Source organism: Ostrinia nubilalis, chromosome 1 (genome assembly GCF_963855985.1).
Source record: "Ostrinia nubilalis chromosome 1, ilOstNubi1.1, whole genome shotgun sequence".
NCBI lineage: Eukaryota > Metazoa > Arthropoda > Insecta > Lepidoptera > Crambidae > Ostrinia > Ostrinia nubilalis.
The window spans coordinates 15,037,069-15,043,589 of record NC_087088.1 but is presented as its reverse complement, the minus strand read 5'-3'; positions in this window follow the sequence as shown (position 1 = coordinate 15,043,589).

Below are 6,521 nucleotides of genomic sequence, written 5' to 3'. Positions count from 1 at the left end.
CCAAGCTCTACTTTGTATCTAACACTACATGCAATTAGTTCCATTTGCTGTGTCGTAGCCAGGTAGGAGTACATTTGCATAACCCCAGAAGTGTTGTTAGCCAGTTAGGCCCTTGTTAGAAAAGCTGGTGGGCGACCATTGAGATGTAGAGCCCGTATTTATAAAGTAAAAGTTAGGAACTGCCCGCAAACCGCAAATATTGATAGCAGCGAGTAAATAATGTTCAATTTCCCGTTTCAATCTCGTTTCCTTAAAAGTTAAATGGGAAATGGAATACTTACGGAACTACACAAAACAAACTTTAGATAAATAAATAGAATACTTGTGACTCCAAACAACGGCCCAATGTTGGATTTCTGTAAATTAAAAATAATGCAAAACTCAAATACACAAAGAACGCGTTTATTTATTTTATTTTAAGACCAAATTAAACAAACTAAATTTTTATATCGTTTATAATGAGGTTTTACTAAGTTATTTATTCTGTATATTTAAATAAATGTTTTAACCACGGGATGCGCTAGTTAATACGGGACTCGGATGTGATTAAAAAGTACACAACTCTTCTTAATTGTTAATGAAATTCAACAAACTTTAGAAAGTGTAATTTTATTTCTTTTCAATTCGCTGCTTAATGAATAATTAACATTGTCATTGTTAGAATAAGTGTATCACTTGGGGGGCGTCCATAAATTACGTGAGACAATTTTGACCATTTTTGAACCCCCCCGCCCCCCTTGGTGAGATTTGGTGAGATTTTGCCTGACCCCCTCCCCCACCCCCCTAATCTCACGTGAGATTTAATAAAATGCCTATTTTGCAATGTCTATACTTCGAGTCTATTAGATTTATATGAAAAAATCAGTAACCCAGTGTCGTGCCACGCGCAGTACAGGGTTCCGTAGCTTCCCGTCGCGTCGTTTAGTAAGACAAGCAATTGCTTCAACCTAGGACCAGTTTTTTGATCCATAGTTAAAATAACTAATTGCTAAATTTTGCTACTAATGGTTAAATAATAATAAAATGTAAACTAATAGTTAAAAAATGTACTAAAAGTCAAGTTAAACATTGTTTTAAAAACATTTTTTTCTGTTATTTTAACCACTTGTCATTTGACATCTGTCAAATTTGACTATTGGTTACTTTAACTTCGAATACATAATATTTTCATACGTATGTAATGTCATTTTTTGGGGTTCCGTAGTCCTCACAAGGAACCCTTATAGTTTCGATCTGTCTGTCTTTCTGTCCGAGGTTTCGCTTGGAAACTATTGGCACTGGGGAGCTGTAATTTTGTGAAGGTATATGTATATTAACCACGCCGACAAAACGGTAAAATAAAATTTTGAAAAAAAAAATTTTTTTTTCTAGGGTAGCTCCCCTGCATGTAAAGTGGGGATGAATTTTTTCAAGGAAAACTATAACGGTTAAGATACAAACTACGGAACCCTACACTGCGCGTGGCACGACACGCACTTGGCCATTTTTTTACGCAATAGCGATGGCCGATGACGTTTTTTTTTAATTTCAAATTTTCTTAATTTCGACATTTATTCTGCATCTTTAGTATTCACAAATGCAGATGGAGGCATTTTTAGTTTAATTTGATTAAACGGTTTAGAATAAATTGTCATCATCATAAAAAAAATCATTTTTTTTACTTCAATAACCAGTTTTCTGGCAATTATTTTACTCTATTTCTTGCGGGAAAAATTACGTGATATTTTCCGAGACCCCCCCTCTCCCCCACGTGAGATTTAGTGAGGTTTTCGTTGACCCCCTCCCCCCCCTAAAAGTCTCACGTAATTTATGGACGCCCCCTTTAATAAAAATACGCACGAAAAAGAGCATTGTTTTATAACGTATAAATTAATAAGTATTCTATGATAGAACACGGTCAAGTCGTACAAGTTTGGAATAAATAATAATAATAATCCACTTGTCTATGAGTTGTACTAAGCCTCATTTTGAGACCACGGGTGAAGGTCGCGGGAAGAACCTGGGTGCGGGCAGTGCAGGACCGGTCGTGATAGAAATCCTTGGTGGAGGACTTTGTCCAACAGTGGACGTCGTTTTGGCTGAAACGAACGAACGATTTTTGAGATCATGAGACGTTTCGACTGGGTTGCATTGCACCATCTTACTTTAACTTTGACAAACGTCAAAAATCCGTCAAACTCCATTAAAAAAACACCGGTTATCGTTAAAGTTACGGTCAAAGTTAGGTGGTGCAACTCAGCCTTAGAAATTCGTAAACGATTTGTGTCATTTCGTATGCGAATCATACTTCTAATGGTTCAAATACGCATAAAGCAGTTTGATTTATTTTTAAACAAATTCTTAATCCATAAACTTTTTATTACGAGTGTGTTTTACATGTTAATAAAGCTCTTCTCAAAAGTATCACTTGCGATCAATCGGGCTTTAGAAACTAACCTTGACACACAACTATTGTCTGTTTATTCGTGTGGGCTCCTAGAGCTTACTATACACGAATGCGCAACACTTGTGATGATACTTGTTTCATGTAAGCGGATTATATTTGTATAACTTGATGAATCAATGCGAATGTCAATCACTTGACATATTTGAACACAATTTCAAAATGTGTTGATTAAAAGAAGGATTAGAACTCGAATTGTTAACAGTGATAATCAAGCAAGTGAAAAGTATACCTGTAAGTCTTCAGTGTTTGTGCAATCGGATTATTATAGGGGAGAGTTCGGTATATTGTACCGCCGGGTAAATTGTACCACCCTCATATTTTGTAAAGTATCTATTTAATGTCTGTAATTGCAACACTCAGCGATACACAACTAAATTCAATTAATATCGGCCATGTGGTTTTTGCCGTGACAACGAACACGTGTGTTTTATTTTGAAAAGTATTTTTTCATTGTTTTCAAGTAACTTTTGACAATGCATGTTTAGTTTGTAATTTTGTTGAATTTAATCACAGGGTGTTTCTAATATATTATTTAGAAGCGTAAATTAGTGTGGATTACAATTATTTGAAACATTTTTCGGTATTTTATAAGCTATATTTTTTTACCGATTTTTTAAAAGCACTATCACCTAGTCGGCTAAATTGTAAAACATCAAGTTGTATGGAACTTTACCAAAGGATTTTGAATTTTTTTTTAGTAAATCATAATATTTTGAAGTTATAGTAGCGTAGTTATGTTTGACTAACAATAAATGAAACCAAAAGACTGGCAAAGTAGATTAGGTACAAGTGTGCGTTATGATAATTGGAATTGCAAAACTTTTACTCAAAGTCGTGATAACATGTAAAACAATATCGTTTGTCTATGTTATTAACTACTGTTCCTTTTCGTTACCTAATTTGTTAAGAATGTATCGTATAATATTTTGCCATAGTTTTTTTATAGCCTTGAAATTTATTGAAATCCAATTTAGTAACCCTGTGGTACAAATTATCGAACCGGTTGGCTAAATTGGACCGAAGCTCTGAACTCGTATTTTGTTGATTTGTGCTAAATATACAACAATTATGTTGATTAATACCTATGAAATAGTAAGTTGAATAATTTCTCTTTTATTATATACCATGAACATTAGCAAAAACAAAAGAAAACTATGTGTAAAATGGGATTGAAAAAAACTGGTCCAAATTACCGGACTCTCCCTTAACTTGACTTACTTGACTTAAGGTCCTACTATATCCCCTAGATGGGGCAGAGGGCGTCCACAACAGTCCTCCATCGCGTTCGGTCTTGAGCTTCGCGCTTGATCTCGCTCCAGGTCTTGCCGATTTTATTATTATAAGTTACCTATTAAATACACCAAATCATTCCTTTGTACGAAATTCTCTCATCGATATTAATGGTACCTACCTACAATAAATACCTACCTACCTAGATACTTTTAATGTTTTTTCACCATCAAAGGATAGTGCCAGGGTCTGGACCAAGTGCTGCCCAGAATCAACCCATAGTGCATTTTGTTCCTCAGGCCAATACTAATGTGTAAACCGAAGCGCACTGCAATCTATCCCTGGAGTTAAGGGAAAAAAAGAGTTTTGTTTTGAAATATTTACATACAAAATATCATCGATATATACGTACTACGCATAAGATTTCGTGATTTTGGCATTAAATAACACTCGCTATGTTGAAATTAACCATACTGCATCCGTACACCTTACATTAGTGCGACTTAGACATTCTTTATAAGCGATCTAGCGCTGTTACTACTTGATACTTTTATTATAATTAGACCAAACAAGCGGTAGGTCTTTGACATTGTATCGATTGTATCAGATTGAATAATATATTTTTGCCGGCAGCCCACGCTATGCGACTATTAAAGTAATAATAATAACTAGGATGGGTGATAAGAGAATCGTAAATGATTACAAACCTGGTGTTGACCCTCAAGCTAGGTAAAGTGACAACTTGTAAAAGATTGCCGATAGAAGTTGTATGCGACAATACAAAGACAGCGTAAAATGACTCGTTTTTGGGGAGTCCATCAGTAGACTGCTTGCTACAACAGTAGGCTAATAATTTATTATGACCATGATGAACATAATGAATCAACAGAGATTAAACTTTTACACTAACTTATCTCAGAATAGATAAGTTGACGTTAAGAAATACTCGATCGTTTGCAAGGTGTGTCAGTTACACAAAGGGTAGGTAGGTAAAGATGTAAAGGATAAGAAAATGTAGAGTCGTATGTGACTCTACATATTTGTTGCAAAATCCATATAACAGAGAAATACAGCTCCTTTTACAACTACCTAAAAACCACAGTGTTTAGCTTTATTTACTATCTATCTATCTATAAGCAACTAGCGGCCGCCCGCGACTTCGTACGCGTGGACCCCGTTTTACCCTTAGGGGTGAAGTTTCGAGTTTTTTAGGGTTTACCCGGAAATTATTCAAACTTTTCTCGCTGTAAAAACCATCCTTGGATTTCAACAAACATTTAAAAAAAAGAATTTGTAAAATTGGTCCAGGCGTTGTTGAGTTATGCGCTTACCAACACATTTTGCGATTCATTTTTATATTATAGAAGATATAGCGTTTACAACCATTTTTCTAAAAATATAATCGTGTAACGGTAGTTTTTTTACCCATTTCCCATTAAAATAGCTCATTACGAGCTTCCAACCAAAATACCTTTTGGCTCAGTTAAAATGATTGATTTGTATGCTGACAGCATCTTTATGTCTCGGCTCTTCTAATAGAATGCAAGAGGTGCATTTTTTGCATACAACTGTGTCTAGGTCATGACATTATGAAGGTCGCCACTGATTGGGATTCGGCACCTCACATACCTATCTATTTTTTCTATTTTCGAATCGTTTGGTAGTTTTTTGTTTTTATTTCTGTCTGTTGTCAAAATCTAGATGCGGTCTGGTTACCTGAGTCAGAGTAAGGCTGAGTTGCGCCACCTAACTTTAACCGTAACTATAACAATAACCGGTGCTTTTTGTATGGAGTTTGATAGGTATTTGACGTTTGTCAAAGTTAAAGTAAGATGATGCAACCCAGCTTAAGATTCGAAGGATCAATCGGCGCTATGTTTACTTGCATTGAAATAGGATTAGCATCGGTTAAGGTTAAGTTTTTACAGTAGCGTTTTATAGCCGGTGAACTTCGTGGTCTAAGTAATATAAACAAGTTGTTATTATCAACCATGGCATCCACAAATAGTAAATTTATAAGTAACCATTAGGCCCAGAACAGACGGTGAAACGCAACTGCAACGAAACTGCAACTGCTAGTTACTTTTGAGTTGCATCTAAGTTTCTGCCATAGCGTCCGTTGAGGGACCACACATGACGCGACCAGTTTGAAACTGTCAGTTTCAGTTTCATTCATCAGAATCATCACAAAGTTGCAGTTTCGTTGCAGTTGCGTTTCACCGTCTGTTCTGGGCCTTATGCATATGTCATAGTCAAAGGTCGATATGCAGTCTCTTCGCGGAATGACTAGTTTATCCTAGGTTTGACCAAGGCCTTCAGGCAAACCCCGAAGTGAATTCTAATTTCGGCCTTTGACTAAGTCAAACCTAGAAGTGCCTAAACTGTTCAGTCAAACGTCGAAACTAAAATAATCTGTATCGGGCTTTGCCTAGTCAATCCTAGAAACGACTGGCAGACTCTGTCAGAAGTAGACAGCTAATAGAAAACCGGCCAAGTGCGAGTCGGATTCGCTCACGAAGGGTTCCGTACGACTCTGTTCTTGTATGGGAGCCCCCCTTCTAATATTTCTTTTATTTTAATTTTATGATTTATTTTTAAAGTAGATATGCAACTAATTTTGTGAATATTTCAAGGGTTCACCTGTTTACGTTTTAATATTGAGCAGAAAACTGCAAAAAGTCACGTTTGCTGTATAGGAACCCCCCTTAAATATTTAAGTATTTTATTGAATTATTTATTTTTAAAGCGAATAAAAAACTAAATCTTTTGAAATCAAATGATTCATGAGATACGAGCCTGGTGACAGACAACATTTGGCGAAGTCCTAGTTAGGGTCCCGTTTTAA